Genomic DNA, 25,666 nt, shown 5'->3' with positions numbered 1-25,666 from the left:
TCTGGATAGGCCTCCCCCTGCCTCCCAGTCCTGGCCTTCCTCCCCATTTGCCAATGAAGGCAGCTCATGTGAGGCTGTCCTGATGCTGCGTCCCCCGAAGTGCCAGGTACAGTCTCTGTCCCCACTATGGGAATCAGAGAATTCCAGGTGGCACTGACCCCGAGAAGGAGGCGTGTAGACTAGAAGCGGGGAGAGGACACCAGGGCTAGGTTTGAATCTGACCTCACCAGTCCTCAGCTGTGTGACCTCCAGTGACGCTCTCTGGGCCTCAGTTTCCTCATCTGTAACGTGTTGCTGAGAACCCCACTCTTCTGGGAAGATGACAAGGGAGGGGTTGTGTGAAGTGCCCGGCACAGGCCTGGAGGTTTTGGAAAGAAGGGCTGCCCCACCCTGCCCCTGGGAGGGACCCCAAAGTCCTCCTATGACCCACTCAGGGCGGCCGCCCGCCTGTCTTGGCTGAACTTCAGAAAGAGGGAGGGCAGACACGAGTGGGCAAGGGGGCCACAGCTCAGAGAGGGAAGCCCCTCTCCCTCGCCCTTTCTGTGCACTCTCTCAGTCCCTTCCTTCAGCAAGAAGCATTCATTGTGTTTTCCCTAAACCTTGCCAGGCCCTCGGGTCCTTACTGGCAGAGCAGGGCCCGAGGCAGGAGCGAGGTGTGCAGGGCAGACTGGGGGCGGAAGCAGTTTCTCAGCTCCAGAAGGACCCCTGCCCCACAGGAAGCAGTGACCTCCCCACCGGGCTGAGAGCTCCACCAGAGCAGGGTCACCTCCATGCCTGTGATGGGTCCTCAGCAAACCTTTGTTTAAAGCAATGAGGGACCCCGCATTTTTCTCCTCCACCAGCTGACACTGTCTCTCGGGGCTCAGCTACAAGCAACATGGAGGGAGGAGGGCCTAGAGGCAGGGGGGCCAGCCTCCACCTCCTGGTGCTCACGGAGGCCTGGGGAGAGCTCCCCTCTAGGAAGCCCCTTCCCTGAGAAGGCCTGCCTGGGATCAGTTCAGCTGCTCCACAAACCAAGAGTGGCCTTGGGTCTCAGGCCTTCATCTGTAAAATGGGACCATAAACGATCTACTGCCCTGGGTGCTGAGCAGAGGGCCTGCTGCAGGTCCAGGAGATGTGAACTGCAAGCAGGAGGGGGACTTGCGACTTTTGTGTGAGTGGGGCTTTTCCGAGCCCACCCTCGTTCAGGCAGAAGCCCCGGGCCTGCTCCTGCCCAGCCCAGTCTAGGCCCACTGGAGGCCCCTTCTTCAGGCAGGATGCCATGACCTCAAGGCCCTTCCAACCCTGCGTGGCACAACTTTGCTCCTGATCTCGGCTACTGGTGCCATTGAGAACTTGTAATGCATGGGGGAAGGGGGTGGGATTCTTTTAAAACCTAAAGTTAATTATTTTTCTAATTTCATGCCGCATGCATTATGCATCAGCTGTTATCACTGGCGGTAATTACAGACAGGTACGCAAATCCACTAAAAATGTACCTGGAGTTCACCTCACTGCGTAGGCCGTCTGGGCTGTGCCGGGCGGTGGGATGTCCTGAACTTCAGAGAATGCAAATTGCTTTAAAAAACAAGACTTTAAAATTGTGTCTTAGGAGGTTAATTATATTGATAACAGTGTTCGATATTAAACTATTCAGGGCCAGGAGGGGTTGGGGGGGATGAAAGGAGACACATGTAATTTTGTTTCTTTCTTTCTCTGTATTATTTAATAAGATGTTGCTGCACCTATATTTCTGTCTGTCTGTGTGCATTTTTAGTAAAGCTGCCTAGACTGAGGCTTAATTCCTTCTGGGAAGGAAAAAGGAAAGGTCAGGTGTTTTTCAGAAGGTAGGAGGAGGGCCTAAGGGCTGTTATTCTGGGTGAGGGGCAGCCCAGAGAACAGGGCAGGGGCCCTAGCTCTGCACTGCTGGGTTTCTCAGCAGCCAGCGGGATCCTGACAGCCAGGGGCTGGGAGAGGAGCCGGCTGATCAGGAAAGACCGGGAATGGTGATGCTTACTGATCATAAGACAGAGGCTTGGGTGGGGCTGGGGCTCCCCTAGGAGCTGTGTGGCATCCCCCACATGCAGGCCCTGTTCTTGGGGCAACCCCTCCCCTCCCCCAGTTGTTTATCACAAGTTGATTGTCAAGCCCTCCCACTAGGATGTAAACTTCTACAAGTCAGAATATGTTCTGTCTTGTTCACTGGCCTAGTATAGAGCCTGGCATCAGAGGTGTTCATAAACACCTGTTGCATGAATGTATGAATGAATGAATGAATGAATGAGGATGCCAAAAGGGAGACCCCAGAATCTGAAAGCCAGGACAGGGCAGTGGGAGAGAAGAGGGAGGCTGGCCCTTTGTCAGCCCCACGCTGGGAGGTAATAATGACAGGTGCCCTCACCACGGCCTCCCAGAGAGGCAAAGGGATAGGTCTGAATTGTGCAGCAGGTGATGGAGGAGCTGGACGGAAACCCAGGCTTTCCTTTCCCAGGTGTCTTACCTGCCCTCCTCAGCTGCCCGGTGGGGCCACCCCAGGCCCCGAGGGAGCAAACCCAGGGAAAACCCCTGGCTGTCTCCTCTCGTCTGCTCTGACATGGGGTGGCCAACCAGGCCCTGTCCGACTGCAGGTCTGCTTCCAGGCACAGAGGCTGGCCCCACTTTCTTAGAGATGGTCCCTTCCCTCCCACCCCGCAGATATGCACAAGGGTGGAACTCACCCTCAGGACCCTGGAATCAGGGAGGTAGAGGACCCTGGAAAAACTGAGGCCCAGAGAGGAGAAGGGATGGCTCCAGGGCAGAGAGAACCCTCCAGCAGCCATGAACAGCCCTCTCCCTTGCCTGCCTCCTCTGGCCCCAGCACTGAACTCTCAAACCCTTTCCCAAAGTGTTGGCATGGAGAGGATGATGGTGGACAGTATCCAACTCAAGCAGGATCTAATGGGGGCTGCCCACCAGCAGGTCTGCAGACCCCTCTAGCCCTGTGGGGTCAGTCCCACTAGTAGCAGTAGCTGGCAAAGCTGAGCACCTGCTGCATGCTCAACCCTGCACAAACGCCTCTCCTTTCCAGCTGGCCACAGCCCTGCGGAGCCTGTGTCCCCAGTGCACAAAGGGGAGCACACTCAGGGAGGGGAAGGGACGTCCCCAAGGTCACACTGCTCACAGCTGGAGGGCCAGGGTGCTAACCAACCTCTGTCTGGCCCCAGAGCCCAGTAAGTCGGTCTTTGTTTTCCTGCCTTGGGATGGAGGGAAGCTCAGCAGAGGCAGAGCCCAGCACTGAGCAGATGCTCCATAAATGTCTGGGTTGCAGGCCTGCTGCTGCCCGCCTCTGGCTTGGCCTCAGCCCCAGGCGTTACCCACCAGTCTCCTAGGAGATGGGAGGAGAATAGGAGCAAGTGATGGGGCGGTAGGTAGGGGTGGGGGAAGGGAGGCCGGCTGGGCAGGGGCCGAGCTCGGGCTCCAGCGAGCTCACGACGCCTCGCGGCCCCGCTGCCGGGCTGGTGCACCTTTATAATAAATAACAGTAAATAGCCGATCCGCAGGGCATCTTTCACGCTGGTGGCTAATAACACAGCTATTAACGCCCCCTCAGACGGCGTGCGTGCAGTGCGGCGCTGACAAATGTCCCAGGCCCTGGCGCCGTCATAAATCAGCCCCTCTCCTGGGGAAGAGCGCGGGGAATTGTCATTTTCCATCTTGGTAATGAATTGGGGCTTCCCTGCCCTGCCCAGAGCGCTGCGATAGAGGTGCCCTGGGGTTTCTGGGATTTGTGTTTGGGGAGGCATGAACCCTCCCCCCTGGCCTCTGGGAAGCCAGAAGAAGTAGGCCCCACACCCCCCACACCCCTAGCCAGACCGCGCCACGCCACTGCTGCCGCCGCCTGCTGTGTGACCTTAGGGCAATAAACGCACATCTCTGGGCCCATCAAGCCACTCTCACCAACAAAAGGGCTGAACTGGAGGCCAGAGCAGATGATGCCTAAGGGCCGGCAGGTGCAAGGCCTTGGATGGTGGCTTTGGATCAACCCCACCCTGGGTTCTCCTGGCCAGGGCAGGGGAAGGCCTTGGATGGAGGGGACTTGTGGACCCTCTCCAGTTGGAGGGCAGCAGGTGCCATGGCCAGTGGCTAGTTCACCAAAGGTCTTGCCTCTCCAAGGCCTCACGGCTGCCCCCTCTGGTCAGAACTCAGAAGGGCTCAAAGTGAGACCTCCCCCAAGGGGCAACGGCTGGGAGGGGCAGGAGTTTCCTCCAGGAAAGGTCACTCCCTTACATCCTGGGTCCACCCACCCTGGGGCAGAGCCCAGCAGCGCAGGGGCCACCAGGTAGCAAAGGACCCCTCCCCTGGCAAGCAGATGCCACCAGTTGCTTCAGCTGCATGTGTGGGGTGGGCGGGGTGGAGCTGCAGACCTTCAACCCAGCCCGAAGAGGACAGGCCCCATCTGTCCTGTGCCCTCTCTGGGCACGAGGAGCCCCTGGGCCTTTCTGGGCCACCGGAGCCCATCTGCATCCGCCTTACCTCCTTCGCTGCAGCCTGGCAGCCCGCAGCTCTGGAGGCTGCGCTTCCGTCGAGGTGGGCCTGGGCCGTGCTTACATTCCAGCCCACCAGCCTTGGCACTCAGGGTGCAGACCACAGACCTGGGGTGTTGGGTGGTGCTGGGGGTGCCCGGGGCTCAGGGAGGAGACCCTGTGCTTCGCTCTGCTGGGCTCCTCGTGTTCAGACGTGGCTGCGGGTCCGGAGCAGCACCTCCCGCGCCCTAGGCTGCCGGCACTGCTGGCTTCTCCTCCTGGAATGAGGGGTTTGCGTGAGGGGCCTGCAGGGGTGCCCCCCGAAGCCCCGGGGCTCCCGTGCGCGACCTGAGGGTGTTCTGGGCCCCTGCTCTCCAGGCATGCCCTAGGGCCGGGCGCCCATCCTTGGGGAGGGTGGCCTCCCCACCCTCTTTCAACTTCCGCCCTTTTGTCTGTTGGCCGCCACCTCTTCTGAAAGGCTTCTGCGTGGCTTTTACCCCTTTTTCTTTACCAAGTTTTGTTTTGTTTTGTTTTTAATCCCTTTAAGTCACTTGGCGGAATGGGCTCTGGTGCAGAGAGCGTTCTTGCGTGACAGAGCTGAGATGGAGTCACTCTCCAAAGAATCGGTATTCCTGCCACTCAGGCTGTGTCTCCGGGGGAAGGAGGGGGTCCATTACCCCGCTGAGGAGTTCAGATGTTCACCGCGGGGCTGGAGCTGCTGACATGCGCTGCCGAGCTGTCAGGCCCCACATGCCCCTCTTTGGGAAGATGTTTGGGCGGGGCGGGGGGGGGGGCACTCAGTCTTGCTTGGCTGCTCCTGTTTGTAGGAAGGCTTTCTTGCTGGGGAGGTGGAGGCACGGGTTATTCCTGCTTCAGCCCTGGTCTCGTCTGTCCAAAAAGGAGTCCTTCTCACCCACTCCCTGCCTCCTCACCTGCAAAAAGCAATACAAGCGATTAAGCCCAGGGAAATTCGGAGCCGCACGGGACCGGCAGCCTGGGCTGCAGCCCCCTCTCCTCCCATCCCTCAGGAACCTGTTTTCTTGAACGCCACTTTCCCGTGATCTGGGATTTCTCCCCTCTCTTTCCAAATCCAGATAACAAACAGCCGGCCGTGCCGAGCACCCTTCCTCGCAGCTCCCTGCTTTCCCTTTTCCTGGGGGTGGGAGGACCGGGAAGGGAAAAATGAAGTTCTGAGAGCTCCCGGCTGTGCAGGGGCCGCCCGCCTGGCCCAGAGCTGGCTCTGCTTCCCCCAGCACCTGCTCCTCTTGCTAAATGTCATTCAAAGGATCCAACTGGGCCACCGTGGCCTCGGCTTCCAGAACAAGTGCTGCCTTTCCCCACCGTGGGAAGCAGGAGCATCGGGGAACTGGGGAAGCTGGATCCCTGGCCTCCCCACCAAGGCCAGGGTCAGTGCTTCACACCCCGGCTGCCCTCCACGGCCACCTTCCCTTTCCCCGGAGACCTGGGAGCAGGGTTGGCTGTTCCTCAGAATCCAAAACAGCCTGAGCTCTCTGGATCGCCTCTCATTAGCATGGCGTGTTGAAGGCCCACAGTGCCCCGGTGTCCATATTCCCCCTGCAGGAGCCCCTCTTTGGAAAAGGGCTTTTATTACACATCTGAGAGTGTTAGCTCTGGTTTGAAATTGGATCCAGATGGGCTCGGCTGCATCTGGGCACTTTTCTTTGTAGGGCCGAAGGTGGCTGATTTGAGAAATGCGTGTTGTCTGAGGCTGTCACAAATAAAAACAAGGATATTTAGGGTGCACGTTATAACAAGTCTAGAGTACAGGCCGGGGGGTCACCACTCACTGGGCGCCCAGCCTTGCAGGGAGTGCGTGTAGGAAGAGGGGCAGGCGCTGGCCAGGTGGAGGGCAGGTGGAGGCTGATGGGTTGACGGGAGAAGTGGGGAGGTCTTGGGACAAGCTTCCCCAGGAGCAAGGAGGGTTAAGAAACGGCAAGGTTTAAGAGCTCACAGGACATCACCCCTGCATGGCCAGGGTCTGGCAAACACTCAAGGTGTGAGCAGGCAGGTGGGGTGCAGCTCCCTGGGAAGGGGCAGGTGGGGGTTAGACAGGAGGGAAGATGAGGACAGAGTCCCCACAGGAGAGGTGAATGCTGGGCTCCAGCACGGCTCTTATTGCTATTACACCCGCGTGATTTCATCCAATTATAAATTGTAATTTCTCTGTGAAAGGGAGAGATGGAAAGCGTCCAATGAGGTCATCTGCCTCCCTGGCCGGGGCAAGGAAATTGTTTTATACCTTGGAGGGTGGGGGCAGAGGCTGCTGGGCCTCCGTATTTAGAGAGGATGGTGGCAGTGTCCTCAGAGCCAAGGCTCCAGCTGGCCATGGCCGGCTGATCCCCCATTACAGAGCTCTGCTTTCGAAATTATGAATCCAGGAAGGCAGCTGCATCCTGCTGGCGTCAGGCCCTTCCCACAGCCCTCAGGATGAAGGCGACACTCCTGTGGCAGCCTCCAAGGCCCCACAAGGCCTGGCCCTGCCTGACGCCCCCACCCCGCCCGCCCGGCCTCAACTCCCACCACCTCCCCCTAACTCCCCGAGTTGGCCCCTGCCCTTCCCCATGCTGTTCCCCCTCCTGCAAGTATCCATCCAACATCACCCCTCAGCCTCCTCTCTGTCTGCAGGGTTGCACAAACCGTGAGGGCAATGACATAATGTCTTGAAAGGAATTATCTTGCTGGTTCAAGGAAGAGACCACATCTGCTCACCTGAGGCTGATCCCCTAGTGCCTGAGTCAGTGCCTTGCACACAGTAGGTGCTTAATAAATGCACCCAGTGAACTCCCCACTCTGCTTTCTCATTTAGAAAATCAAGGGTCCAAGCAAGGCTCTCAGTGGGCCTGTCCAGCCTTGTGCATTCTGGGTAACCCTCCCCTGCATCCCCCTTCCCTGAGTGTGGTCCTCCTGGGAATCAGGCAGCACTGCACTCCCCAGGCCCCACTGAGGATATGGGCTCCTTGAGTGCTTCTGGGTGAGCGGGTGCCTCTCGGGTGTCTGGGGTGTGTGTGCTCCAAGGGCAGCCTGGCCACAGTGCTTGTGAGGTGAGAGCACTTTCCCCGCATGGGTGCATGATTATGATTGTTATAGCCACTTGCATGCGCTGGGCCCAGGAATACCTCCTAAATGAGCCCTTCTGGCACACACCTATCATCAGGGCCATGCAGTCCCCAGTGGGCACAATATTGGATCGAGTAAGCCTAGGCCACACAGTGCAAGCAAAGTCCTCCGTCAAGTTGACCAAGGACAAAGTGAGTCTGCATGGTCCCAGGGTCTCAGTAAGCGGGAGCCGCTCCTTGGCCAGTTCTGGGCACTCTGACCACAGGACAGCCTCTGCTCACGCTCCTTGCCTCGGCCGTCCCCTGTTCCCATAGGTCTGGTCCCTGCATTCCAGTGCCAAAGAACAATTTTTTGGGTCAGCGTAATAAAAGCTTCCATCTGTAAGTACTTGAGATGCTTACACAATTTTACTTTTTGTTATAAATAACAACATCATAACTGTATTAAAAGAAATTTGAAAGGGGGGAAAGAAAGCCAAGCGCACAATCCCACGTCTCAGCACTCTCTGCATTTTGGCCGGATCTGTCTGCCTCTACATATACGCCATTTACAAGGGGACAATGTCCCTTACCCTTTTCCAGGTCATTTCTGCTTTGCCATTTCCCCTGAGCCTCGGGACAACCCAGCACAGCTGGCGGGGCAGGGAGGACTGTTCGCGCTGTGCAGGTGCAGTGACACTGAGAAGGGGGGGACTTGTCTAAGTTTGTATGACTTACATGACAGCCAGGACCTTGAACCCTGGGCCAGTTTCCTTCTCCCTGCAGGATGCCAAGTCTCAGTGCAACAGAAACACAAGGTGGCCCTTAGGCCCATGCACCCAGAGACCTTGGGTTTCTCCTGAGTCCCTGTCATGCAATTATCCATCCATTCATCCATCTTTCCATCCATCCATCAACCATCTATCTCTCCATCCATCCATCCATCTTTCCATCTGTCCGTCTGTTTTTCCATCTCTACATCCATCTATCCATCTATCTGGCAAATGTGTATTGAGACCCATCGCGCTCCCGCCACTGTGCAGGACACATGGACCTGAAGAGGAGCCCCTGTCCTCTAGGAGCTCATGGTCCAGTGGGGGAGGCCACTGGTTTGCAGAAGGCCACACTGTGAGACACACATAGGGCATTAGCAGAGCCAAAAGCCACTCCTTGCCCAGCCTGGGTGTGTGTGTGGGGGGGGTGCCTGGATCACAGGGGGCTTTCTGGGGAAGGTGACACTGTGCTGTGGTTCTGGGGTCCTCTGGACTCCCACATCACAATAGTCACGTGGGTTCAATGGCAAGCTAGAGTGGTGCAGGTGTGGCCGGGGTCCCCCCATCCATCTTTCAGGGTGGCCACCCCAACTTTGGACCCCAGGGCCTCCACCTGAAGTGGAAACGCTCTGTAGCTTTACAGTTCCCACCTGCCTTGAAGATCAGTACTCACTGATATTAATTCCTATATTAGCAATTAGCCTTCCTGCTTCTTTCCAACCTATGGCTCTTTGGGATGGATTTTATGTGTGTGTCATTAATCAGGTTCCTGTATGCGCTGCTGGAAACCCAGGTGGGCTTTATGGCTGGTGACTTAGCCGAGTGGCGTTTTAAATGAACAACATGCCTGCCCCCCTCCCTGGGCAGAGCTGCCCCGTGGCAAAGAGGGCAGAGTTTAGATCATTGTAAGCAGGTCAAAGCTGGCTCGAGCTAGGAGACCCAGGGTGTTCTTTCATTTTAGACTTCCAGGCTGAGGTCAACATCTGTATCTGACCTCTAGAGATGAAAAGGCTCTTTGTGACTCAAACCTGGGGTTTGTTCCGTGGCTGCTGACTTCCTGCCGTGAGGACGGCCATCCACAGGGCCTGTCCCTTCTCCCGCATTGCAGTGTGTGGGTCACTCCTCGCTTGTGCCAGCGTGGACCCAGGTGCTGCCACAGTCATGTGCCCTCTCTCCGGGACGCAGAGGGCTGGGGGCCAGGGCCATGGGTCAGGGAGAGCTTTTCCTTTTGGGAGTGTGGACTGCTCCTGTAACAGAGTCAGCACGGTAGGGGTTTAGGCAGGAAGGGCGTTTCAGGCTGAGGGAACAGCATATGCAAAGGCTCAGAGGTGAGAGGGCTTGGTGCAGTGAGAAGGTTGGTGTCCCAAAGCTCTGAGTTAGTGGAGGGCAGTGATCTAAGCTGAAGTGGGAGATGGGATGCTTGGGGGGAGTTTCAAATGCTCTGCTGAGGGGCCTGGTCTTCATTTTGAGGGCAGCGGGCAGCCAGCGAGGGTGCCCAGGCAGGAAGGGGCATGACCAGACTTTCCTGGAGAATTGGAGGTTACCAGCGTGCATGGGAGGGGACCAGTGAGAGGCTGGGACAATGTCCTCAGGAGGAGGGGTGGGGAGCAGGGGGGTTGAGGGGAAGGGGCTGACTTGGAGCCTCCCTGAAGACAAGCCCAGGAGCTGAGTGGGTTCCCTCCCCCTTCTCCTCCTTGCTGGAGGGTGGCTGAGGGTGGCTCCCGTGACCGCATGAAGCAGCACCATGGGTGGCTGGCCCGCCGGGGGCTCCGAGCCTGCCCGAGGCGGGTGTTGGTCCTAGGTGCCCTGGGCAGGGCAGCAGGGAGGCCTCTGGAGGGGGCGTGCTGGAGGCTCCAGCTCCTGCCTCTGCATGCGATTCGGCCCCCCTGCCCCCTTCTCGCTCGCTCTGGCCCCAAGGCTTGGCACGGCAGCATGGCACCCGCACAGCATCGCGGGTGAGAAAGGGAGGAGGTGAGGGAGCCTGCATTCGGGCGTGAACCCTCCCAGCCTCCACTCTACTAATTAAACCATTTCCTGACAAAACCCAGACTTTCAGGGATGGGTGTGCAAGCGTGTGAGCCGGCGGGCAGTGCCCAGAGCAGAGAAGCCGCCGGCTCCAGGGTCCCAGGCTCCTCCAGGCCTGGCTGTACCAGTTTAGGGTGCTGCCCCCACAATGTGGCCGAGCAGTGGGCACCTAGAAAGGCCGTCAAGTGGGCACTGTCATCCCTGGGCAGCGGTGAGACAGAAGAGCGAGCAGGTGCCTGCGGAGGACTCCCGCACCTGGAGTGGTCTCGTGCCTTTGAAATCTCCTCCGAGCCAGCGGGCGGCGGGAGGGACTCGGTGCCGCGGGAGCTGCGAGAGCGGGCGAGGGCGCGGGCTGGCCAAGGGCGCTGGCACTCAGCTGGGCTCATGACCACTGCTCTCAGCCCGAGGGCGGGAAGGCCTTCGAGGGGGCTGCAGGTGGTCCTGCTGTTCGGGAGGGGCGGAGGAGGGCGAGGGCACAAGGACCTCCAAGGCCTGCCCCTCTGCCCGCGTAGAGGGATGCAGCGGTGGGGCCAGCCTGTGCACGACACGGGGCATTCGTGGCCTTTGCCCGCTGCCCGCGGCTCCCAGGAAGGGGCTGCCTGCTGGCCAGGTCTACCCCGCAGGGCTTGTCGTAACCGGCTGTGTCCAGCCCGTGGGAGCCCGGGGCGGACGAGTCTGGCGTAGCGGCAGAGAAGGCCAGGCCTTTCTCAGGAAATTAGCCTCCTTTGCCGACAGAACAGTGGCTGTGCGTTCCCCACCGCACCCCACCGTGAGCTCTTAGCCGGGTTGGCCCTCAGTGGATGCAGGTGGTGGGAGCCCCAGGCAGAAGACCTGGTCCCCTCCCGGCCACCAGCCTCTGCGTGCTTTTACCCGGGCCCCCTGGCCACCTTGGCCACAAGATGGGCCCTGCGGAGTCTACACGCCATAACTCTCAAGCAGATGTTTGAAGCAGGACTTTGCTGGTGTGTCTGGTAGGCTTGGGGTCATGGGGGTCACGGTCAGCAGCCTCCCAGGGAGCAGGATGAGGAGCTTTCAGAACCCAGGCTCTGCTCGTGGGGTCTTAGCTCCCCTCGTCCACATCCCCTTCCCTCAGCCCCCTCCCCAGCCTCAGATTCCTTCAGGAACCCTACACCCTATGGGCACAGGCAGGTGCTCGGGGTTTAGCATGCACCCGGGGGACCCCAGCACCCCTCCAGCTGCTGCATTCAAAATGCCACTCCTCCTTAGACCTCCACCACTGACCACACGCAAAGCCATGAGCTGGGGATTCCAGGGCACGCACCACCTACATCCTCCAAGTTACTCAGGTGCAGCTGGTGGAAGCTGCCTTTTCTTCCAGAAGTATCTTACTTCCCTCTCGCCAGCTGTGCCGACCCCCAGCCCCCAGGGACAGGCGCCCTCTCGCCTGGCTCCCCCTCGCCTGGCTCCCCGGCTCTTCAGATTCCCTGCACCAGCAGAAGCCTGTGCCAAGGGATTTTCGCCTCTGCGTTGGAAATCTCTCGCCCCTCCCCTCCTTCCCGTAAACTCACTCTCCAGCTGGGAGCAACGCGTGCGCCCAGGCCAGGCGGCCAGGCTTTGTTAATATTTACAGCGAGTGGCTCAGGAAGCTATTAGCTTCCTTTTCTTGTTGTTAATTGAAAGAGGAGAAAATGGTTGTAACACTTCAAAAGGACTTAAAGTGCAGCCTGAGAGACCAGCTGAATTGGGAGGAAGGGAAAAGGGAGAGACTATTTTAAATAAAGAAAGGAAGCCCACACCCCACGCGAGGGTGGACTGATGTTCCTTCCCGGCTCTGCAGCCGCTTGGCTTTCCTCTGAGGTTTCCTCATTGCCACTCATTGTATATTTTCCTTTTCATTTGGGAATCTGCCTTAAGGATGGAAAGAGGAAGAAAAAGGATTCATGGCGTACTTTGTTAATAATGGGGCTCTTTGAAGCTGCGGCTAACGAGGCCCCTGGTACCTTCATTCCTGGAGCACATGGGCCGGCCTCGCCTGGCAGCTGCTTCCCTGTCCTGTGGCCACCAAAAAACCGGCACTCACCTCCCAGGATACAGGCCCAGACAGGGGGCATTGGGCTAGAGCGATTCTCTGGCCTCAGAATCCCCCCACCCCCGTGGACCCCATGGACAGCCAGGGATGCCATGGTCATGATGGGTGGGGGGACTTTCTGAATCCTGGTAGACAAGGAGCTGGGGATCCAGCATTGCCGGGTCTCTGGCCTCTGTGGTTGGCCTCCCCGAACCACATTTCCTCGAGATAAATGATCCCTCCTATAACACCTGAATAGTTAGCTCCTGGAGTCTGACCTACGATGTAAGCAACCAAACGGCTCTGCCAGTCTCCCTGTGGTCAGATAGGGGCGGATTGGGTGACTCAGAAGGTCTTTGCTCTGGGAGCCTGCCATTTGGTTCTGGCTGATAAGTGCTGCCGCCTCCTCCAGGAAGCCTTCCCTGACCCTTCCTTGTCCCCAGCCTCCTTTAGAATGGCCTCTCAGGCTCCCCTGGCACCCTGCTCTCTATTAGACTGGCTTTCTCTGTGTCTGCAGAGCAAGGTGACCGACTGCTCCAGACACGGAGGGCCCCAGCTCCTAGTTCTGGATGGGCTGTGTTAAAAGGAGGGACAGACTGCACCCTGCTCCCTGCCTGCTTCTGCCCGGGTCAGACTAAACAGGAACCCTGTTCAGTCTGGGCTCCACGAGATGCACAGCCACACTGCAGGACAGGAGACCCAGAGGAGTGAGAGGCAGCTAGGGCAGTGACGGAGGGAGGATGGGACGGTTCGGGGAAGAGAGCTGGTCCCCTGTCCTCCGTTTTCTGGACAGCTGACCTAGAGAAGGAAGACCAGCCTACTCTGGGAGGCCCAAGAACTAGAAGGACCAGGAGAGATTCAGTTAAGGAAGAAATCTGTAACAGGCAGAGATGCCCAAAGATGGGCCAGACTTCCATTGCCGCGGGTGCCAAGGCCCAGGCTGGATGGCCGCTTAGCAGTGAGGCTGGACCAGGATGACCATGTCAGGTGGGGGCCTCGCCAATCCCCTGAGGTCTGCTCTTGCAGCCATGCTGTGGTTCCTTCTGGCTACCTCCACAGAGCCCCAGCCCTGTACTCTCCACCCTGGATTCTAATTGTCTTTAACCCCCTGGCTGTGACCTCTTAAGGGCAAGGAGTGTGTCAGCAGCAGTGACAACAACCGTAGCTAAACTGATTGAGTTCTGACTACAGCCCAGGCACACAGAGCTAAGTGGATAATAATAATACAGCAATGACAACAACAGTAGCAACCCCGTATTAAGTCTGAGGCAGGCGCTGTTCTTACATCACCTCACTGAACCCACAGGCACTATTATTACCGTTTCAATTTTCCACCTGAGGAAACAGAGATATTCAGGAGCCTGCCCAAGGTCACACAGTGGGTCCACCGCGGAGCCCGAACACAAACCCACTCTCGACTCAGCTCTGTGCCCACAGCACATTTCCTGTGTGGCCAGGACCAGAGGGCTGCGCTCAGACGGGCAGGGGGCTGCAGGCCAGCGCTCCCCCAACCCGGTTCACCGGGCGCATCAGCGTGTTAAAGGCTCTGAGAAGTCCCGTCTCAAAGATACCAATTTAACCCTGTTCGCTCCAGCGGTTACGTGTTAACCTCTGTTAACCTGTTAGCACGTTCTTCAGATCAGGCTTTGGGAGACACAGTATGATGTTTGATGAGTGTCTGCTGTGTGCCAGGCAGTGGTGAGGACAGGCATGTCTCTGCCCTTAACACCCCCCCAGCTCGGTGCCCAGCGCACGAGAGGCACACGCATCAGCAAATGAGGGCCAAATGAGGGAGGGGATGGATGTGTAGATAAGCTGATCTGGGGCCACGGGGAGCCACAGGTCCTGGCCAGACGCAGTCTCTGTCCTGAGCCGCCCCCATCGCCTCCTCCTCCAGCCCTGGACCGATGCTGCCCCCTCCGGCCATGCCCAGCCTCATCCTTACCCCTGGAGGCCAGGTGAGGCCAGGTGGCCGGGAAGCAGGCTGCCCCTCGCAGGCCCTACCGTGCTTCCCGGGCAGGTTGGTGCCCTCTGCCCCCACCCCAGGGCCCCTCTTCCCTTCCCTTCCAGCTCTGTGGCTCTGGCCTTGACATTCCGATCACATCCCCCAGCCCTGCCTAGAATACTAATTCTCCCAAGATGAAACCATCCGTGTTTAATTTTTGTAAGTGCCAGGCAGAAAGAAAAGACAAGAAAAGGGAAGCATCAGTGGTGGAAGTTGGGGCCCTCCTTGAGGCTGTGTTCAGAGCTTCTCTGGGCGACTGGCCTTGAGAAGGTGCAGTGCCACCTCCCTCCCCCTCCCCGCCCCCCCCCCACCATGGTCACACTGCCCCTGATGAGGGCCAGGAGGGGGTCGGCCATGTGCGGTGCTACCAGCTATCCCAGGACCAGCCTGCTGTCCCTAAAACAGGCCAAGCAGGGGGGCAGCCCATTTTCCAGTGGATGGCGGACAGGGGCAGGGGCCCAGTCTGGCCTTCTGAACATACCAGGGCATGCTGCTGGCCCTGGCTTGGGAGGGTTGTTTTTTGAGGCCTTCAGGAGGGAGCCCCCTTAATTAAGGCAGCCACGCTGCCTCTCCACTGTTTGCAAATTAGGTTTCTGCCCAGCTCCTGTCAGAAAGTGGAGCCCGGGGCCTCCCCACATGGGCTGGGGTCACCGTGGGGATAGAGGGAGGGCTGGGAGGCAGGGGCAACCTGGGAGTGCCCACAGTGGGCACAGGGAGAGTGCTTCAGTGCTAGATGACCTTGGATGAGTCCTTGACCTGTTGGGGCCTCAGCTGCCTCCTTGGGGCACTGGGATGTGGCTGCGGGGTTAGGAGGGCCGTTAATAGGTGGTTAACAGCCTGGAGTCGGAGGTCGGAGTTGAACTCCTTGTGTAGCTTCAACAGCTGCATTACTTGGGGCCAGTGTGTTATGTCTCTGAGCGTCCGGTTTCTGTATCTATGAGATGGAGTAATGAGGGAAGCACCTCACAGCACCTCATGGGCCTGTGGTGACGATCCAAGGAGGCACCGTGTGGATGCCCTAAGGACCAGTCTTGCACTCTAGGCACATATGGAAGCCAGCGATCATTATTATCATAACCCCTGAGACAAGTGCTCGTGGTAAAGCTCTTCCCTCGGCGTCCCGTCGGACTGCCTGGGAAACCCACCTCCCTCCTGCAGCCCCTCTGCCCCAGCCTCAGCCTGTGGCCCCAGACCAGCAGACTCCTGCTGTGTCTGACTCTCCCTCGCACCAGCCTGGCCATGGGACAGGAGCTTAGCTCGGTGCCACCTCCGCCCCGCATCCCAGTTTAACGCCCTCGTGTCCCCAGAGGGAAGAATGAAATTGTCATGGCAGGAAACATGACAGAACATGAAACGTGATGAGATCAGCTATGTAAATTATGAAATCCAAATCACAGCCCTTTCCTTCTGCAGCAGGGTAAACGCTGGCAAAGGCTATGTGGGCTGGAGACCCTTTGGTGAAGGCCTCCGGGCCCCCGAACCCCTAGACCAGGTATTGTGAATGGCGGCTGCCGGCGGCTCCAGCCGCCCCGCCAGCCACTCACGCCCTCTCCCTCCTCCTCCAGCAAGCAGGGTCCCAGAGACCACTGGCTGGCCCCGAGGCCTCAGCGAGACACCACTCTGTGCAATTTCTGCTCTGGAGCCCCCGTGAATTAGATCCGGGCCAGGACCACTGCTAGCCTCCTCCCTTCCCCTCCTCTCCCGGTTCACGTCCTCCCTTAGGTTTTTCCCACGAGCTCAGGCACAGCACCCCTGTCTCAGGCCCTGCTCCCCTCGGCTCCCACCTGAGACAAACCCCAAACTGCTCCATGGAGAGACCCACTGCTGTTCCCTTGCCCCATTTTAGTCTTGCGATACCTCTGGCTCAGAATGTGGGCCTGATTGGTGGTCAGGGACACGCCTGGGGCCGGTCAGCACTTCAGCTGCCTGCTCCCCTCTGCTCTCCTCCAGGGGCGCCCCTGCAGCGGCGCCCAGGCTTCCCCTTCTGCCTCCTCCCTTGTGCGCTGGGCCGCTGGCTTCCCTCCCCAGCCCCGACCCCAGCCGTCACAGCCACCTGTGAGCGCAGAGCTGGTACAGGGAGGGTGACTCCAACCTACCGTGGTTTTTTGGCCACCTCCCCTCTCTTGCAGGGGCTGCATCACAATTTTTTTTTAATAAATTTTATCTATTTATTTATTTATTTTTGGCTGCGTTGGGTCTCCGTTGCTGCGCGCAGGCTCTCTCTACTTGCGGCGAGCGGGGGCTACTCTTCATTGCGGTGCGCGTGCTTCTCACTGCGGTGGCTTCTCTCGTTGTGGAGCACCGGCTCTAGGCGCTCGGGCTTCAGTAGTTGTGGCACACGGGCTCAGTAGTTGCGGCTCGCAGGCTCTAGAGCGCAGGCTCAGTAGTTGTGGCGCATGGGCTTCGTTGTTCCACGGCATGTGGGATCTTCCCGGACCAGGGTTCGAACCCGTGTCCCCTGCACTGGCAAGCGGATTCTTAACCACTGCGCCACCAGGGAAGCCCTGCATCGTAAATTATTATTGACCGAAAGCCGGCCCGGGCTGGAGACGAGATGGGGAAATAAAGCACTGGGCTCGATAATTGTGCCCTGCTGCCTGAATTTACTTATTTGTGGCTTTCCTACCCACTGAGAACTCGACGATAAATAACTGCTGACTGTTAGGCTCCTGGTCAGGAAAAACACCCTTGGATCCATTTCCTGAGGACAGGCAAGGGCGGGAGACCCACACGCCCATCCCATCCACCGGCTGGGTCTGATTTGATTTTCCCAGGCCTGCTCGCCCAGGTAGAAGGCTCCTTCTCCATGTTACAGACGAGGAAACTGAGGCTCAGAGGCGTGAGGTACCTTGGCCCAGGTCCAGGATGACCCACAGGTCCTGTTTTGCCTGGAACTTTCCCAGTTTTAGCACAAATCCTGGGCAACCCGGGACAGCTGGTCACCCTACCCTGGTCTCACAGCAGAGTCAAGGCCAGGACCCTGCTCCTTCTGACCCAGAGCCCGTGGGTGCTCTTAACCTATGTGAAATGTCTTCACCATCACCTGCCTGCATCCTGTTCCAGGGCCCGTGGGACTTTGAGAGGCTGTGCACGCTGTCCCTTCAGATCACTCTCCAGCCTGCTCTAGGCCCAGGAGGCTGTGGTCACCAGCGAGCTCCTGGAGCCCTGGCTTCTGGCTGGGCTCGGCCATGGGGAGCCCCGGCAGCAGCGCAGAGGGAGGGAGGGGAGCCGGGTGCAGCACGGACTCCCCGGCCGCGTCCCTCTCTTGTTCAGGGACCCGCTGACGGCTCTGGCTACTCTCTCTGGCTACCACTGCCTCCCCTCCCCCTCAGACCTGCGTGGTGACTCTCCCTACTGTCCCCAGCCCAGAGAGCCTCCCCTTCCCTTGCGGGTTTCCCTAACCCTGTCCATGGCTGTGTGAACAGCCCCTCCAGTACACTCTGATCCCCTGCGAAGTGACAACAGAATAGCCGCTTCCACCTCCTGAGGGCCTACTGCGTGCCATGCACGTTCAAAGTCTTCTACTGTCTGCATTGACTCGTTTCATACTCTTAACGACCCTGTGAGGAAGCATACTGTCCCCTTTTCACAGATGAGACAACTGAGACCCAGAGAGTTTAAGTGACTTAAGTGCAGGACAAAACTGTAAAGGGCTGTGCACCCTGGAGCCACAGGGATGAGAGGCGGTGCCATCGCGGGCTGCCAGGCAGACAGTGAGCAGCCCCTCACAGGCGTCCCGGTGTGTGTGACATGGTGCCAGAAGGGACCCTGTGAGTACCTGCAAGAGGGATGCTGGGGCTGGGGTGCGGAGGCCGGGGGGCTGAAGGGGGACGCAGATACTTCACAGGGAGCCCTGAGCTGGGCGCTCTGCCCAGGAGAGCACAGGGACTAAGGCCGTCACACGGCTGCACTGCAGATGGCCACAGTCCCGGCTGCCACGTGCAGGGGACAAGCAGGGGAGCGCGAGGCTGGCGGTTACCGAGTGCCCGCCTTCTCTGCGGAGGCTCACCTTCACAGCGGCGGCCCTACAAGGAGCATGGTGAGGAATGCATGGTTCCTCACCTTTTCACAGGTGAGGAACCTGAGGCTTCCAGAGCAGCCTGTCTGAGGTCTCGCGGCCTCAGAGGGGCAGAGCTGGGGCTGGACCCGGCCTCCCTGCCCCCAAGTCCCTGCTGCCCGTCCCCAGCCCTGCCTGGCAGCTGAGCCTCTAGACACACAGGCCCCTCCATCTCCTGGTTACGGCTCCCCAGGGCGCCCTCCTGTCTCTCCCCAGGGGACACAGCGGCTTTAATCGACTCACCTGGAGGAGTCCCCAGGTGGCTCAACTTTATTTTTGCAAGCACTGTCTGAGTAACTGAGTCCCCGGGGCCCTGGGGCGGGGGCAGGAGACTCACAGGGGCCCACGTGTCTATGGGAAGAGCCAGAGGAGGAGGCCAGGAGAGGCAGATGGTGATGGGGGGCAGTGATAATGTGGGAACCTGTCTGTCTATCCACGCTGGACTGGGTGACCTGGGGCAGAGTCCCCCCTGGGCCCTCAAACAGCTGAGGAGGCCTGGACTCCCCTCCTGACACAATCTGGGCCTCTCCGGCCTCTCCCTCACCCCAGAAGCTAAGGGGAGCTAAGCCATCACCCGCCCTCGCCCACAAGGAAAGTGGTCGATGGACCCCGGAGTGCAGAGACGCTGGGCCAGGCATCCCGCCCTCCAGCCATCCATATCCGGGCTGTGGGGAGTGAGGCTGGCAGGACATTGGCTCTAGCTGTGCCCATTCTACGGGCCACCATCACCTCGGGGCATCCTTGGCGATGCCCGGCAGCCTGGGGCCTGGGTCCCTGTCTGTTAGCCCAGAGCTCCTTCAGGGGGTGGTGAGGCTTGCACCCAGCTTGACCCTGCCCGTTCTAGGGCCTAGAGAACACAGCCTGCTCGGTGAGAGCCACATGCCCCAGGCCCCTCCCTCGGCCTGGGTTCTCCTGTTGCCCTGAACAAGGGGCTTGGGTTGTGGGGAGCCGGCCTGACCTACAGCGCCGGGGCGGGGGGCATGGGTGGAAGAGGCGGGAGGTCTGAGTGGTGAGACCATGAAGGAGCTCCCCTGCCCTGATCTGCCCGCCTGTTCCCTCCCCGGGCCGCAGAAGCAGGATCCCCCGTCTGGCCTGCGTTCAGAGGGGACGGCAGCCGGCTTGTTTCCCTCCTTAGGTCCTGGGGGCCTTCCAGAAGGCCCAGTTCTGGGCCCCGACGTGGGGCTGGAGCCCCAGGGGAGCAGGAGGCCAGCACAGGTGCGCTTCTGCCAGACCTGCAATTCCCGGGCCTCACTTGACTGCGCCATCATTTATTTTAATGCCTTCGTGGTCCACGTTTGGGTGCGGGTGAAATACGGCCCCGATTCGTTTACTGGTGGGGATATTAACTGTGCACCACTGATGCAGGACAAACATGCATCTGGGGGCAAAGGTGAGGTGGCCGCCACCGGGGAGGTGGCCGCGTGGCCACTGTGTGGGGAAAGGCCAGCAGAGCAAGGTGGGCCGAGGGCCTGTGGGTCATGAAGGGTGGGGAACCAGGCACCCTGCGTGTGTCAGGACCCAGTGTGTTCTGGGAGCGTCGGCCAGGAGATGTCGGGGCCAAGGAAGGGGTCGCTACATGGAAAAGGCTTCTCTGGTTTTCCTCTCTGTACCCCTGCAGCGGAGGAGAGGGGGCAGCGTCAGCCCTGCTTCTCCTACCCCTGTTTCCAGGGCGGCTGCAGAAGTCACAGCGCGGGGGAGGAAGGAGGGCGAATTTACAGTCCCACAGACCTCGGCTCTGCTAGCAACTGCCTGGGGACCCGGGCGAGTCACAGATCCCTCAGTGCTGTCACCTGTGCTGTGGGCATGATAACCCTCCCTCCTTCCTTCTCTCCTCCCTTTCTTCCCTAAACGTGAGCCCACATGGACAATATGATGCCTGGAGCAGGGCGGGAGGCAGCAGCAGGGAGAAGGCTGGCTCGGGGAGGTAATGAGAGAAGCCCACCTGGGCGGGGGGTTGGGGGGGAGGTCAGTCAGCTGGGGGCACCTGGGGAATGGGTCTGCACTTCATCCTGAGGGCAGCGGGGTACCCGGGGAGGGTGGAGGGGAGGGGGAGGGGCAGGTTGAGACTTGAGAGTAGAAAACCTGGGAGGGGAGGTCTGGGGCAGGCACAGGAATGTTTTGTCCTCTGAGCTGGGGGTGGTGCGTACAAGATAAAATTCCCCGAGCTGGCACTTCAGCTCGTGTGTGGCTGGCCGTGCGCCTTACACCTCCATAAACAACAAATTAACAGCTAAGGGAAGTTTCCCTTGGCCCTGCACAGAGGGCCTTGGGCAGGGTGGCCAAGCTCCCCACCCCAGCCCTAGGGCTCCCATCACATCCCAGGGTGCAGCCCCTAGTGCTCCAGGGGGAGGGGGCAGAGGAAGGAGGCCTGTGGGCTTCCCAGATTGCTCCTGCGGTGGCCACCCCTGCTCTTCCCGTTTGGGCGCCAGGCCACTCGCTGTCTGCTGGGGGCAGGGGCTGCGGCGAGAGGAAGGGGCACCCAGCCCACCTCTCTGACAGCGCAGGTTGGTGGTGGCCCCCAGAGGAGCCCACTTCCGTTCCAGGGCATTATCTACATCACCTTCCTTATTCCCCCTACATCCTCCAGGGGACGCTATGATTCCCCCACCGCACAGCTGAGCAAACTGAGGCCTAGAGAAGTTAGGAAACCCACCTCCTGTCCAGGAAGAGGTGGAGCTGTGATTTGAACCCAGACCTTTCTGACAGCAGAGCCAGCCACAGCCCCACTGGAACCCTGGCCCAGGCCTTTAGGGCCCCCAGCTGATGACACCAAGCTTCCGCTTGGGACAGACAGGCTGGGCCCTTGGTCAACCCCAGTAGCCAGTGCCTGGCAGGACCTCCAGGCCTGTCCGTGCATGACTGTCCCTTCTCCCCAAGGCAGGCAGACCCCGCTGCCCTGCAGGCACACAGAACATTGCACGAAGCTGTCCCTGTGCCGGCCCAAGCGGAAGCCTGTGGTGGACATGGCGGGTGGCAGGGGACGGACTTGGAAGATCTATGAGCTGGGTTAAAATTTAATTTGGGTGGAAGATCCCGGCCAGCCAAGCCGGCTGCCCCAGACAAATGGCCTCATCCCCGCCAGCTCCCGCCTGCCAGCCCCGTGGTTGGGCCTGGCCCCTGTGCCAGCCTCCCCCGCACTCCCTCCCCGGAAGGCAGGCCGCCGCCCACATTGAAATCATAGCACTGAATTTGATTTGGCGTGGGGGGGCGGGGGGGGCGGCAGCAGGCACTGAGCCTTGTTTGCATTTCAGCTCAAAACTGAACGGGACAGAATGGGCTTTGGGTGGGAACTGCCTCTGCCGGGGCCTCCCTCGGGACCTAGGGTCAGCACTGCCTCCAGAGGGGCCCCGCCATGCCCACCAGCCTCCTCACTGGGGGAGGTGGCCCGGCACCCCACCTGTCCACTCCGTGTGCCACCCAGCTGCCCTCTGTCCCCAAGCCCTGTCTTCTGCCCAGTACCCTGATCCTCCCTGGACCCTGACTGCCTGGGCTGGAATCCCAGATAGGCTAGGAGATCTTGTGCAAGCGACTAAACCTCCTGGGGTCTGTTTCTTCATCTGTAAAATGGGACAGTCTGTAAAAGAGGACCTATTGTTATTAGCTGATGTAATAATGTAACCACGGCCCTGCAGGTGGAACCCCCTCATTGTCACAGGGCAGCGCCCAGGCTGTGAAGGGGAGGGAGCAGGGGTTTGCAAAGCCGAGGAGGGTCTTTGACTTTCCAAGAATCCTGTGGTCTCGCTCCCCACCAGGGCCAGGGGGTCATCTCTTTGGACCTGGGGGTGCTACTTTGGGTTTGCGCAGTCTGATTGAATAAGGAACAGTGATGGGGTCCCCAAGGCTGAGCTGTGGCAGCACAAGCACGTGGGCCCCCATGCACAACCCTGCTCGCTCCGGGCTGATCCCCTGCCTGAGCGGCCCCATCAATGTTCTCACCCCACTGCCATGTTGGGCCCCTCTTAGGTGCTTTCCTGAGTGGGCACTGTCCACCCATTTTACAGATAAGGAAAGTGAGGCTCAGAGAGGTGAAGAAACTGCCCCCTGCAATTTCTCTGCTGCCTCCCAGCTCCTGTCCAAGGTGGGGGGTTATGGAGAGATGAGGGGGAGCTGGGCCGGCTCAGGGAAGGGGGGGCAGAAGCATCTACCTCTCCAGAACTCGCACACACACTCACGCACGCACGCACGCACGCTCGTGCTGCCACTGGCAGGAATCCAGGCCCGGAAATAGCCATGTCACCTTCCGAGGCTGAGTCCCCGACGTTGCTCTGCCTAGGACTGGGGAGGAGGTGACGGGAGGGGGCTGCAGTAACCAGGATTGTACAAGGCACGTGTGCGTGCACACGCCCTCCCACATGCACCCGCTCACATATGCACAAACTCACACATGCTCACAGGATGGGAGGGACAAGCTTCAGATGTCACCGTCCTGGCCTCCTGAGGGACCAATAAAGGTTGGGCCTGATCCCGGCACCTTTCTTCTCCAGTTGTGCAATGAGACCCTTCACCCGGCCCCGCAGGAGTGCCGGTGGCGGGGTGGGGTGTGGGCAGGGTCTGCACTGAAGAGTGGGTGGCCGCCAGCTCCTGGCGATCGCTGGACCTTAGCCGGGGCTGCCCAGCACCCTCGCACACAGAGCTGGGGCCAAGGTGTTGAGCGGGGACCCTTGGGGGTCTCTTTTATCCTTTAGTCCCCCCAGGAATCCAAGGTCCTTCTTTCAGACACGCGGGGATCTGGGAGCCTGGACTCGGCCTCCTCCAACTGCAGCAGCCATTCCCACCCTCTGCTCCAGCCTGGGCTGGAGGGCCCTGCGTCTGTCCTCTTGCTTGGGAACTCAGCTCTGTCCCTTCCAAGTGCTGGGCTAATCCTCCCAGTGTACTCCCAAGGGTGGAGGGATTAACGTGTCAACATATTTGCATTATAACAGGAGAGTCAGGGGCTTGGCTCTAAGAAGCCAGCAGCATGGTGAGGAAGCAGAGGCTGCTGCTGCTGCATCTCCCAAACCCCACGCGTGCACACCCCGTGCACACCCTGTGCACACCCCGTGCACACCCCTTCCAACGCACCCAGCACCCTCCCCGGGCTGGTGCCCCACCGCCCCCCCGTGGGTGCTGCATGTCAGCCCCGACTCACCCTTGACCTTGGGAGACCCAGCCTTGGGGCTGGTGCACCTCAGGAGACACACACACACACACACACACACACACACATACAGAGAAGGGACCGGAAATAGCCCTGTCCATGCTGTCTCCCACTCCCAGCTCTGACCTGGTGTCACCATCCCCCTGCAGCCTCTCATTATTTACTTATGTATTTATTTATTTATTCCCGTCTCATCCTAAAGGATTTGCAGCAGCTTACAGAAATACAACCTAATACGAGAGGATAGAGAGAAGGGAGTGGAGTAGGGTGGGAAAACGCAGCCTCCGAAGCAGACCGGCTCGGGTTCAAATCCTGCTCTTCATTTACTTATTTTGCTCTGGGGTCACCGTGCCTCTCTGAGCCTCAGTTTCCTCACCTGGGAAATGCAGATAATAATGCCCACCCAGAGGGATGTTAAGGGGATGAAATGAGAAAACGCCAGGGGAGACGGAGCGACTAGGTGCTTGGCACACGGGAGGGGCAAACAGCTCTTGGGTGCTTTCGTGGTTAGGAGAGAAGGTGAAGGAGAAGGAAGTCAGGGCAGGACAGGTGGGGGTGAAGAGCTATAGCAGGCACAGCACAGCCCATCTCCGAATCCTGGGGCCTTCCGGGTCCTGAACTGCAGGAAAGCGGTCTGGGCAGGAGTCTCAAACTTCTCGAATGCCAAGGTCCAGTAATTCCCCCCAGATTCCTCTCAGAGGGCAACAGCACCATCACCCCACCTGCCCCTCTTGGGGTGCCTAGAGCCTGCAGGGTGGAGAGGTCTGGGGTTCCAGGTTGGGGACTCCACCCTCACACCTAGTACCTGCACCCAGAGGTGGGGTCTTCAGCTCCTGGCCCCTGAGCCTCACCCCGAATCCGAACCCCACTTTAGCCTTGAGCTCTGACTCCCGTGGCCTTGGTTCACTCTCCAGTACCGGCTCTTGGCCCCAGCCTGACCTTCAGTCCCTTGGCCCAGCCCCCAATTGCACCCAACCCCTTCACCATCATCATCACCTCCTCCAGGGGGACCTCCCAGCCTGCCCTGAGCGTGGTCTGGCTTCTCCCCAGCCATCAACTGCTCCAGGCCCCCCGTCCTGTCTTCTATGGTTTCCCCCAAATCCTCCTCCTCCTGGGGGCTCCAGGCCTGGCAGCCAGGAGGGGCCCGGGGAGCCAGGCACAGGCCCCATGATCCACAGGCCGGCCAGGCCACTCTAGGCGTGCACAGAGCAGGCAGAGACTCCCCCCTGGCCCAGCCCAGGACGCTGGCGCTCACATATTTGTAATCCTGTCCTGGGAGGCGGCTGCCTACTCTGCGAGTGGCGGGTTTGTTGACACAGCCGTGGGGACTGAACGCCTATTAGAAGCACCCGGTGGGAAGCAGCACCCAGGACAGAGCCTGGGGAGTCCAGTGCAGAACCCCCCACCACTGGCCCCTCAGCTCCACCACCCAGCAGCCGCCGTTGTGAGTTGGGAGGATGCACCCATCCTCTCCCGGGCTCCTTAGCTACTCTTGAAGGAGGCAGATGGGGAGCGGCATATGCCTGCCCAGCTCAGCTTGGGACCTCAAGGCGGGGTTGGTGCTGGGCGGCCAACTGCCTGTAGGAACAGGCTTCCGCCACCCCCTCACCGACTGGGTTCAAGTGGAGAAAGCTTTATGGGGCCAGAACAAACACCAGACACAGTCCATATCCTGAACAGTCCAGGCTCCAGGACCACCGTGCTGTGATGCCGAGTGTGCCCGACAAGCGGGGATAAACTCGGGATAAACTGGTTCACGGTAACTGATGTTAAAAGAATTACAAAGTGTAGGCCTTTCAGAGGAAGTTGATAGAGGGTCCCCTCGTTAAATAGACTCCAATAATGTCAGTGTGGGGACTTCAGGAGAATCGGGGATCCCCCCCCCCAAATTCTCCCCTGCCGGCTGCATGCTGTGGTCGCCAGCGATGGCCATATGATGCCTCTTCACTTCCTGCTCTGAGAGTTCTCCTGTCACTGTCTCCCTTAGGGCCACACCAGGGCTTCGTGAGCTCACCTAGCTGTAAAGCAACCCTAGGACCCACTGGACGGCCTCTGCGCCCTCTCCTGTTTCCTGTTTGCTCTCTCTTGGTTCTGAGCGGTCCT

General features: G+C 59.5%; 2 protein-coding genes across 4 annotated transcripts in view; one reads left to right on the top strand and one right to left on the bottom strand.

Moving 5' to 3' along the window:
• MACROD1 (mono-ADP ribosylhydrolase 1) overlaps positions 1–25,666 on the top strand; it is a 153,369-nt gene that overhangs the window by 48,583 nt on the left and 79,120 nt on the right. The window lies entirely within an intron of this gene.
• FLRT1 (fibronectin leucine rich transmembrane protein 1) overlaps positions 1–25,666 on the bottom strand; it is a 77,127-nt gene that overhangs the window by 7,770 nt on the left and 43,691 nt on the right. The window contains exon 2 of the mRNA XM_036860421.1: positions 4,492–5,413. The gene's annotated coding sequence lies outside the window, so the exon portion shown is untranslated. The remainder of the gene's footprint in view (positions 1–4,491; positions 5,414–25,666) is intronic.

This window comes from Balaenoptera musculus, chromosome 8 (assembly GCF_009873245.2).
Source record: "Balaenoptera musculus isolate JJ_BM4_2016_0621 chromosome 8, mBalMus1.pri.v3, whole genome shotgun sequence".
NCBI classification, from domain to species: domain Eukaryota; kingdom Metazoa; phylum Chordata; class Mammalia; order Artiodactyla; family Balaenopteridae; genus Balaenoptera; species Balaenoptera musculus.
The sequence above is the reverse complement of the archived record's forward strand: the minus strand, read 5'-3'. Positions and strand labels throughout refer to the sequence as shown.